This window comes from Petaurus breviceps, unplaced genomic scaffold, assembly GCF_028583685.1.
Source record: "Petaurus breviceps papuanus isolate PSGF00001 unplaced genomic scaffold, PetGlider_PUasm1.0 419, whole genome shotgun sequence".
Classification (NCBI taxonomy): Eukaryota; Metazoa; Chordata; class Mammalia; order Diprotodontia; family Petauridae; genus Petaurus; species Petaurus breviceps.
In genome coordinates, this window is record NW_027186324.1 from 2,938,168 (window position 1) to 2,949,503 (window position 11,336).

Consider the following 11,336-nt stretch of genomic DNA (forward strand, 5'->3'; position numbering starts at 1 on the left):
TTTATCTTCATTTGAATTCAAGAAAAATTACATATTCAGAAGTTTCTGGACCTCATTGTCCAGTAAGCTCTCCAGCAATATTACTTCATGTCTTTTTCCTCATTGTTCCACTTCTCCACAGAATTTAAGAATAATTTCACAGTAGGTTCCTTTTTTATTCTTCTAGTTTACGTTGTAAAATTTCTCCTTGTTCTACTAGGAAGAGACACATTATTCTGCGATTCTTATCCATCTAATACACGCAGAAAATCCTAAGCAAAGGCTTTTGCTATCTAAATAAAACAAGTTTAAAACTTACTTCTTTTATGACTAAAAACAGAATGACTAGCTGCATCTTTTTTGGCTCCTGATATTAAAAGTAAAACACCTTTCAGAACACAAGAACAAAATTTGTTAGGGTAAAATAAACATTTATAGTCAAAAATTAGGATAAAGTTTGTTTCCTAAATAGTCTTCCTAAAGATCAAAAGGCTGATATTATATTACTGTCAGCTTTTTGGAAATGAAAAGTCTACAAGATAACATTCCTTATCATGATGTTGTCAATTTAGAAAAAGAAAAAAGATCAAATGTGATAGCCACAGCCACAATTATTCTAGAATTAAAAACAATCAGAAATTTCTTAAGTAAAAGTTTTGCCTTTGAAATTTATACCAGTGACTTGAGCTTTTAAGAGAAAGATGAAATGCCATTATAAAGAATGAATAAAATCAATACAAAGAAGAATCTAATCCAAAGAAACAAATTAAATAGCAAATAACAGGGAAGTTACCAGATAGAGAAAAACCTGCTATATGTGAAAAATAATTAGTGAGAAAACATTCCCTAAAGAATGATGATGATGATGATGGTGGTGGTGGTGGTGGTGGTGGTGGTGGTGACAGATCTCTGTGCAACACATTACTAGGGAAATAAAATTGGAAAGTCAAAGGACATGTCTGAAGCTTGCATTACTTATAACTAATGAGAAACTATATGTGAAAGACAAATTGCAATGTATTTGATCCTCTTTTCCCAGAAGCCAAGACTATAAATTATGTGTACTCAAAAAGTTGAAAGAGAAATGCTTCGCATGAAACAGAGGAAACTCGGGAAACTTTTATATTATTACTATGAATATATTACAATAAAATCAGATATTCTTCATAAGACTATTAAAATATTTGTAGAAAAAATAAAAGTATCTTTGAAAAAAGTTATTTCCTCAACTTTGTAAAAAGAAGTGATATAGTCTAGGCATAAGGAGAAGGCTGGATATTGGAGGGAAATTAACACTAATATTCCCATGTTTGAATTTAATTTCAAGCGGATTGAATTCAATTAAACAATTTCTTTTCTCTACACTATGCTAGTGACTTTTATTTTAAATTTTAACTGGTTACATCCCCTATATAGAAACTTTATTTTTCTCAATATTTTCCTTTGTCAGAATAAAATTCCTTTTTAAGAAAACAATATGTGAGAAGAGTTTCACAGAATACAATATATTTAATAGCTAAAATAGTGCAATAAACAGGTTCTAACACTGTAAGCTACTACTAAAAACAGGAAACATGTTCTCCATAACTTTTACAAAAGAGAATATGTTATTTAAATATATTTATAAATTGTTTAGTCAGGTGCAGTAACTAACAGGAAATCACTGACAGATTTTAAAAAGGGGATTTTAGGGTTATAGCTTTAGGGCTAGAAGTGACCTCAAAGGTCATCTAGTCCAACATCTTTATTTTATAGAGGAAAGTTAAGCTTATCTATGTCAATCTTTCATACTGCTAGCATGAAAAGGAACTAAATTTTAAATCTAGATCCTCTAAATCCAAATATAACAATTTTTTTCATAATATTAATACCATGATAACAATTCCATTAATAAGTATATTAAATTGAGACAATACAGAAGGGCCTTTGTTGGTTTTCACATGCATATTGTAAACATATTTCTCAAAAAAGTTTTTCATTAAATTTGAATAATTCTTTGTTTCATATAATTTTTTTCTAAAAATTAAAATATATTATTTTTCTACCCACTGAAATTCTTATACTTGGTATCAGTTTCCTCCCTAAATGAGTGATTTTGTTATCAATTACTCTCTATACTATGAAAAAGGAATAGGAAAGAAGCAACAGAAAATCTTATTATCCAAATGAAATTTAACAATAGATCTTTCTATTATTTAACAATCAAAGCCAGAAATGGAATAGGATGTCTTCAGAGATCTCATGTTTATTTAAGCAGAGAGGTTGGATAGCTGCTTATTTAGGAAATTATAGAAGAAAATCTCCCTTTACATATAGGTTAGACTACAAGAACTCATAACCCTCCCAACCTTATAATCTACTACAAAGAAATCCTTGTATGTCATTTTTGTAACTTTTCCCTTTTAAGTGGTTTATTTGCAGATTTTATCAATATACTGGGAACTAATGCTCTTCTATACTTATAATTTTATAGTTCATGAGGGTCTCAAAGGATGCAGAACATTCTGCAGATCTCCAAGATGGTCTTGGAATAATAGGTATAATAATATGGTAGGAATTGTGAAGGGAAAGAGTATGAAATACACAGGATAGCATCTCCAAAGTTGACCTCCCTGCTTTTTTTTTTCAGGAAAGAGTTCATCTCTAATGTGTTATAGCTTTTTTTCTTGCTTTTCAGGGATTACTTTAGAGTAGTTGTTGGAGAAGCATTGTGTTATCAAAGAATCCCAGATTTTGGAAATTGAAAGGGACCTCATCAGTCAATTAAATACAAACCTGAATCAAAGGAAATCCTTACTATAGCATACTTCATAAGTGATTGTGCATCCTCTGCTTGAAGACCTATAAGAAAAGGGAATCCACCAGCAGCCTATTCCACTTTTTCACATCTCTAGTAGTGAGAGAATGTTTCCTGATATGAAGACAAAATAGACCTTTTTAAAAAATAATTTCCAACCATTTTTCCTGGTTTTGCTCTCTAGAGTAAGGCAGAACAAATCTAATCCTCCTACATGACAGTCTTTCAAATACTTTGAAGAAAAATTTGGTCTTGCTTGAATATTTTCTTCCTTTTTTCCTTGGTACCCAGATTCATGCTTTGGGATCTGAGTATTATAAGTGTCTGGGGAGGAAGTCAGTGAAAGGGGGGTGAATTTAAAGTAAAAGTATGACAACTCATTTCTGATTTGGGAACTGTCCTCAAAGGTGTTTGCTTTCATAGCCATAATAATAGACTGAGAAATTTTCTTATAGTTTAGAAACTCATTCTAAATAATAATAGCTCAGTGGATTAAATGGCAAAAAAATGATTTAAGATATCAAAGTTTGCTAATGGCCTGAATTAATCATTTTCCTCTTAACTCTGCCTACTCTGAGTTATATTAAAGCAAAGCAGTTAAAAATCACTCTCTATCTCTTGCTTAATTCTTCATATACTGGGCAGCATGTGTCAAAAAATAGGTCAGCACGTCACTGGTAGGGGTTAGAACAGGCCACAACATGCTTTTTCGTGGGGTTGTGCTAAAGGTTAAATAAAAATACTATAGAAATGACCACTGAATGATTGACAATATGTTATGAGAAGAGATGGTACTTAGGGAAATAGTTATTACAGGTCAGTGGGAAGTTCAACTAAGTGTGTCCAGGAAGACTAACATGCTACAAGAAAAGTGCAACATAACAGATTCCTCATAATAACTGCAAAACTTATTGGGGGGGATTGTAGAAAATTCTTTCTGCTTATTAAAAGTGAATTGCCCTTGTCAAATGCACACTAAAGCAAAAAGTGTTTAAAAAAATTAAGCTTGCCAAAATATAAGGCACCCCACAAAGTTTAAATTGGTCCTGCCTATAGTTACCAATGTCAGTCCTATATTCTTTTATTGCTTCTCAGAGGACCAGGATAAAAGAAGATGCTTCAGAACCTCCCTAGATACAGATTCCAATGAAAAATGGAGATAACGAAGAGGAGACGAAAAATAGCTTGTTCAATTTTTTGTCAATCCTTTTGACTAATTCAAATTTGGCCCACATTAATTTCTCTCAGGTATTTGATCTGATATTTATTTGATGAATTTCTTTAACACCCTTGCTTCGTTAAAAACTCTCATTTTTAGGATTCCTGTTGCTAAAGTTTGGTCTCCAACTTAATTTTTCAGACAGGTTTTGTATTTACTATGGTCCTAATATATCAGAAGTAGACCTGGAGAATGGATTTTGGGAAACATAATGTTGGATGTCAGAGGAGATTATCGATAAAGTTGTCCTCATGGTCCCTCCTTATTAGTAATAAAAGTACTTTCACTAAATAATTATTTTTGCATAAATAATATCTTTTATTGAAGAACATAGATCAAGAATCAGAAGAGATGGAAAGACAAAGAAAGTATCTTGATCTGAACTAACAAAGGAAATCCTCATATAGATGAGTCTACTGAAGTGTATTAAAGTACAAAATAAAAAATTTAACAGAATCCTATTACTAGGTAATTTTATAAATGCATTATGAAGATATTAAATGTTTAATGGAAAAATCTATGTATACATTTAGTTGGCACTGTCCATATTTAATCAAGTATTGTGTTTAGTGTCATTTGTAAAGACTTGTGCCCAAGATAGCTGCATAAAGACAGCTCCCACATGTCAACTCCAGCAGAAACATAAAAAAAAAATAGCAGGATGATTAATAATGAAGAAATTAAATGAAAAACTACAGTGATTTCTTCTACCCCATAACTGTACAAAAGTCAGCTAGAAAGCCATTTTTTTCAATTAGAAAGGGGGTGTTAAAAAAACAGTACCATCAAAGGCAAGCAAGGCAGACTTTTCTGTTGTCTATCAGTCTCTGTATCTAAGAAGCAGCAAGATTAGAAGGCTCCACAGAAAGCCCTGGGGCTAAAGAAAAATAAAAGAACCATATCAAGGACCATGAAAGGATGCTGAACCACAAAGATGATTGTGGGCATTGTAGTGGCTAGACCTGGACACTCTATGGGCTCCATGAGTATTAATACTGTTCCAAGACTCCACCAACAATCTTAGAGATAGAGTGCTTCAAACCTCAGTGATCCACAGGAAGAGAAAGAGAGTTAACCCCAGAAGGTGGAGATCATAGAAGATTATCAGAATCTAAGCAGAGTGAGTAACCCCACCCCAAATTACAGCACAGGGCAGAGCCTGACCTTGAAACAAAGCTCCAGATTAGGAAATATGTTTGAAGAGATGAGTAAACCAAGTTTAGTACCAACCATTATAAAGAATTATTGTAGATACAGAAATGCCCCCAAAATAAAACCTACAAGAAAAAGTAATGCCACAACTGTAAGGAAACAATGAAAAGAAAGAATATTTTCCATTAGGACTACATGAATACCTAGAAGAAATGAAACAAGAGATTTGTAAAAATCACATAAAAATCTCTGGAAGAAAAAATTTAAAGGCTAATAGTTGAATAGAATATAATAAACTTTATTCAGGTAAGGGATTCAACAAACATTAAAATAGACCAGACAGAAATCAATGACTCCATGAGAAAGTAAGAAATATTGAAATAACATTAAAGGACTAAAATATATAAATGTAAGGTTTCTGACATTTTCAAAATTACCTGGAAAAAAGATCAAGAAAATATTTTTCCTTTTTGAAGAATTTAAAATTTCATAATAGTCATATTATGAAAGAAAACATACAAAAAATCCTCAAGAAAAAGGAAATGAAAAACAAGAAAAGACAAAAGTTGCTTCAATCTATATTCAGAAATCATCATTTCCTTCTCAGGGGATGGATAACACTTTTCATCCCAAGTCCTTCAGAGCTATGAATTTTTTACTAAGAATAATCAAGTCATTCAGAACTGATCATCTTACAACATTGCTGTTACTTTGTACCTAATATATTTCATTTTGCATCAGCCCATATAAGTCTTTTGGGGTTTTTCTGAGAGCATCCTGCTCATCATTTCTAATAGTACAATAGTATTACATCCAAATTATATACCACAAGTTTTTTAGCTATTCCCTGACTGATATGCATCCCCCCAATTTCTAACTCTTTACCCCAGAAAAGACCTGGTATAAATATGTTTATACATTTTGTACATAAATATTTTCTTTTTCTTTTTTTTACCTCTTTTGGATACAGACCTAGTAGTGGTATTGTTATGTCAAAAGGTATGCATGGTTTTATTGCTCTTTAGGCATAGTTCTGAATTGTTCTATATAATGATTTGATCAATTCCCAACTCTGACAACAGTACATTAAAGTCTCATTTTTCCTACATCCCCTCTAACAATTGTCATTGACCTTTTCTGTCCTATTATCTAATCTAATAGGTGTGGAGCAGTACCTCAGAATTGTTTTAACTCATATTTAGCCAATTAATAGTGAGTTAGAATTTTTTCTTATGACTATAAATAGCTTTAATTACTTCATCGGAAAACTGATTATATTTTTTGAGCATTTATCAATTGAGGAATGGTTCTTGTTTCTATAAATTTGACTCAATTCTCTATATGTTAGAGAAATGAGGTCTTTATCAGAGAAACTTGCTTCAACACATATTTTCACAATTCCTATTGCAACCTGTATTTTCCTCCATCCTATTCCCCCACTCCAATTTATTCTATTCTCTCTCCTTTCACCCTGTCCTTCTTCAAAAGTGTTTTGCTTCTGTTTACCCCTCCCTCAATCTGCCCTCTTTTCTATCACCTTCCCTCCTTCTCTTATCTCCTTCCTCTTCTATTTTCTTGTAGGATGAGATAGATTTCTATACTCCATTGCCTGTGTATCTTATTTCCATTGCACGTAAAAAAAATTTTAACATTAGTTTTTAAAACTTTGAGTTGCAAATTCCTTCCTCCCTACCCACCCTCATTGAGAAGGCAAGCAATTCAATATAGGTTATGCGTGTGTAGTCATGTAAAATACTTACATATTAGTCATGCTGTGAAAGATACTATGTTTCCCCCCATACTATCCCTCCCCCCATTTATTCTCTCTTTTCGGTGTGACCCTCCTCAAAAGTGTTTGCTTCTGACTACTACTTCCCCTGATCTGCCTTCTCTTCACCCCTGTATGTCATCCCCCCCATACTTTCCTATAGGGTAAGAGATTTCCATACTCAATTGAGTGTGTATGTTATTCCCTCCTTAAAGCAATTCCAATGAGGGTAAGGCTCACTCATTCCCTCTCATGTTCCCCATCTTCCCCTCCACTATAAAAGCTTTTTCTTGCCTCTTTTATGAGATAATTTATCCCATTCTGCATCTCCCTTTCTCCTTCTTCCAGTACATTACTCACTCACCCTTAAGTTTATATTTTAGATATCATATTCTTATGAATGTATAGAGTCCGTTCAACTTCCCTAATAAAGAGAAAGGTCTCGTGAGTTAGAAATACCATCTTTAGATGTAGGAATGTAAAACAGCTCAACTTTAGTAAGACCCTTGTGATTTCTCTTTACTGGTTACCTTTTCATGCTTCTCTTGAGTCTTGTATTTGAAAGTTATTTTTTCTATTTAGTTCTGTTTTTTTTCTCAAGAATGCATTAAATTCCCCTATATCATTGAATATCAATTTTTCCCCTCATGGATTACAGTGAGTTTTCCTGGGTAGGTGATGCTTGGTTTTATTTACTTTAGTAAGCTTGTTAACCCATTTTGAGTTGCTTTCCTTTAGAAAAGCAGATCTAAGAACCTGTGTTGGCAGCCACCTGGAAGAAAACAGAAATTTTAGGGACAGAAGTTGGAGGTAAAAGGGGTGGAGATGAGTGAGAAAATTGCCCTCTTCTTTTTTCGTTCAATTAGATAAAATTCCTGGGGATATGTCTAGCAGATTCCACCCTGGGGACGCTTGGGTGTTTGCTGCTACAAGTGCCAAGGATTTTGGTGGTGAGAAAGGAGAGGAAGATAGGTAAGGGAAAAGATAGGCAGCTGGGGTAACCAGTGGATGGAGTTCCTTGCTGGAGTCGGGAGGGCTCGTTTTCCCGAGTTTGGGTCTAGCCTCAGATACTTAGTAGCTGTGTGACCCTGGGCAAGTCATTTGACCCTGTTTGCCTTAATTTCCTCATGTGTGGAGTGAGCTGGAGAGGGAAATGTGAAGCAGTCCAGTGTTTTTGCCAGGAAGGCCCTGGATGGGTCCCAAGGGGTCAGACACAACTAAAAATGACTGGACAACTGCAATTATAACATGATGTGGAATTCAAAATCAGAAGACATAGATCAAGTTCAGATCCACTGCTAATGTCAGGCAAAACTCTGAGTCTCAGGCTCCTCTTCTGAGAAGTGGAGATAACAATAGGTACTCTATTGAATTCCCAAGAGTTGTAACACTTAACTGAAATGATACTGAAAAGTTGCTGCAAAATCTTTTTGCTGCTGTTGTCATTTTTCAGTCATTTCTGATCCTTTGTGACCCCATTTGGACTTTTTTTTGGAGAAGATGCTAGAGTGGTTTGCCATTTCCTTCTCTAGCTTATTTTGCATGTGGTGAGGCTGATGCAGATGGGTTTGGGTGGCTTGCCCAGGGTCACACAGCTGGTGTCTGGGGCCAGATTTGAGATTGGGAAAATGAGTCTTCCTAATTTTAGGCCTAGCGTTTTATCCACTGTACTACCAAGCTGCTCTAAAGTATAAACTAAAATAATATTACATCATGATTGGAAGAAATTTCTTAAGATTTTTCCCCCATTGGCTGAAATTTTTTTTTCAGGTTCTATTTATATGTTATGATAGAATAACAGCTTTTTAAGCCACAAGTAATATAAAAAAGACAAAGAAAAAATAGTCAATGAACTTCCAAGAACACATTGCATATAAAAAAAATGATTCATAGTCAATTGGATAGTACATTGCAAAGCAGACTATAACTCCATCAACTATGGAACACTGACTTAGACTAATGGTTTCAGAAAGGCCTGCAATTCAGTTTCCTGCCTCGTTCTTGCTTTACAATTGTAGCTGTAGTTTGAAATATTTGAAGAAAGTCACTTTTGAGTAATCATATGCATTAATTAGTCTAAGCTATATACATTTGGGTATTGAATGTGCTCTTAGAACTTATTTCCCCAGAATAACAGGTTCTGGTATTGTACGTTAGTACAAGGTACTTCTTGATAAGAGAATCAGGAATTGAACTTCCATGAAATTCACTTGTCACATGACACGTTACTATCTTCTTCATCCACAACATTTTAACACTTGTCCCTTTTAATTAATGACATATCAGACACTGAAATTACCTTAGTTTATCCTATATTTTGATTTATTCTGTGGTTTTGTTAAAGGCATGTAAAAGATCATGTTCTATTGGCTAATAACAGAATGCTATGAAGCAAGAAATGTAAAAAAATGAAAAAAACAAAATGAAAAATTAAAAACTAGGAAAAAAAGAAATTTTCCTTGAAATTGTTATGCAAATGTGAAAAACAAGCAAATGAAGAAGAATAAATTCATCAAAGATTTTTATAAAGATTTTTGTAATTTCAAAGAACTGGAAAAAATTCATGCCCAACAATAATAGAATGGTTAAATATTTTGTGATGAATTATTGTAATATAATACTATAATTAAGATCAGCAAGTATGAAATATAATATATAATAATATATATAATATAATATATGAATAATCTATAAAATAATGCAAAGGGAAAGGAATTGAAACCTAAAGTATAGAGTATACACTAATAACAATGAACTGGGAAAGGAAGAAAAAGAAAAAAGAAAAATGAATTGGAATGAAAAGGCAGAGATTTAATTAGAGATTAGTGAAAAATTATAATATGCTATGAATTTAAATATAAACCATTACTGTGCAAGTTTATTTGACTGCATTCCAATTCACTGTTGAGGTTTTTTTTGTTAATTCAAAAACTAAGTATCAATGGTGCTACAATCATAAGAGACCCAATCTGAGCAGACAGCATTTTCCTGACTTTATGTTCTCTTCATATCTCTTATTGCCACATTATAATCATATTGCATTTTCTGGGGGAAAAGGTACACATCTCAATTTGAAGATATTACTTGTAACAATTCTAGAGTCAGTTATATAGAACAAACATACTAGTGGACGTGTTTATGGGTGTTTCTTAGGGCAAAAAATATTAGTCTCCAATTATAGAAGTCAGTAATCCAAATATACTCATGGCACACAGCTGTTTCATTTTTAATTGCCATTTGTAGCCTGTCATCAAGGTACAGCCTGCTAGGTAAACAAGCTTTTTGATTGTTTGAAGTATGCATATAGGACATCTGCTGGTTTTCTTCCCTGTTTCAGGACATTAGCCAACATTTAATTTTTGTGACCAAATATCTAGTTGCTTAAACATACTTTGTAGGATAGTATATACTTGACAATGTATGTAAAACAATTTTCAGATTTCAAAGTCCTGTTCAATTGCAATATTTAATTGTAGAATAAAAATTATTGTTACCATTGTTATATGTAAGACAGTGCAAAGATTCTTGTCATGATAATGCATGCAAATTTATATTTAAATTTTGAAGGCTAAATAAAATTCCAGAGAATAAAAAACTTTCTATCAAACTAGAAGGCTAGAGAATTTGGAGACCTATATCCCAAATGGAGCTCAAGGGCAAAATAAGAGACGTTGATTTCCTAGAAACATCCACAAATCACTTTCTGACGTATTGACCAGCAAGTAATATGAATGAAATTTTTATAAATATTCCAGGATTTAAATTTCTAGCTTGTTGTTGTTCATGTCAAAATATCCATTTGGACATGATGTAATTTCCTTTAGAGGTTTCAGGTTTCATCAAAGGATTCAGAGTTGAAGAAGATATTTATTCTATTCCACTTATTTTGCAGATGAGGAAACCAAGAATAAAAGAACTTAAGTGACTTTTCCAAGGCCATACAGAAATTCCAGGTCTTTTGACTAAATTCAGTACTCTTTTCACTATACCATATGGTCATTATAAACTTTCATGCCTGAGTAGGGAAATTTAAAGCAATCAATGTTGTATTACTGAAATCTGAAAATTTATTTTGCAAGGAGCTGTTTTTACAAATTAGGCATACCAATATCTGGTGAAGGCAAAGTCTTAAAAGACTTAGCACTAGAATATAAAAGGGTTTTTTTCTGCAAGAGACACCAGTCAGTCAGCCAACTATCAAGCCAGAAGACCTGGATTCTAGTTCTCCACTGACATACACTGACTGTGTGACCTTGGGCATGTCACTTACCTTCTCCATGCTCTAGGCAACTCTCTAAAATTATGCAACATCATAGGTACTTTTTTCCATTGATAGAAGAAATTTTCTCAACCAAGAGTTCTTCATATTGAAAAAATTATAAATATGGCCCCAATCATTTTATTACCAAGGCCAAAATTCA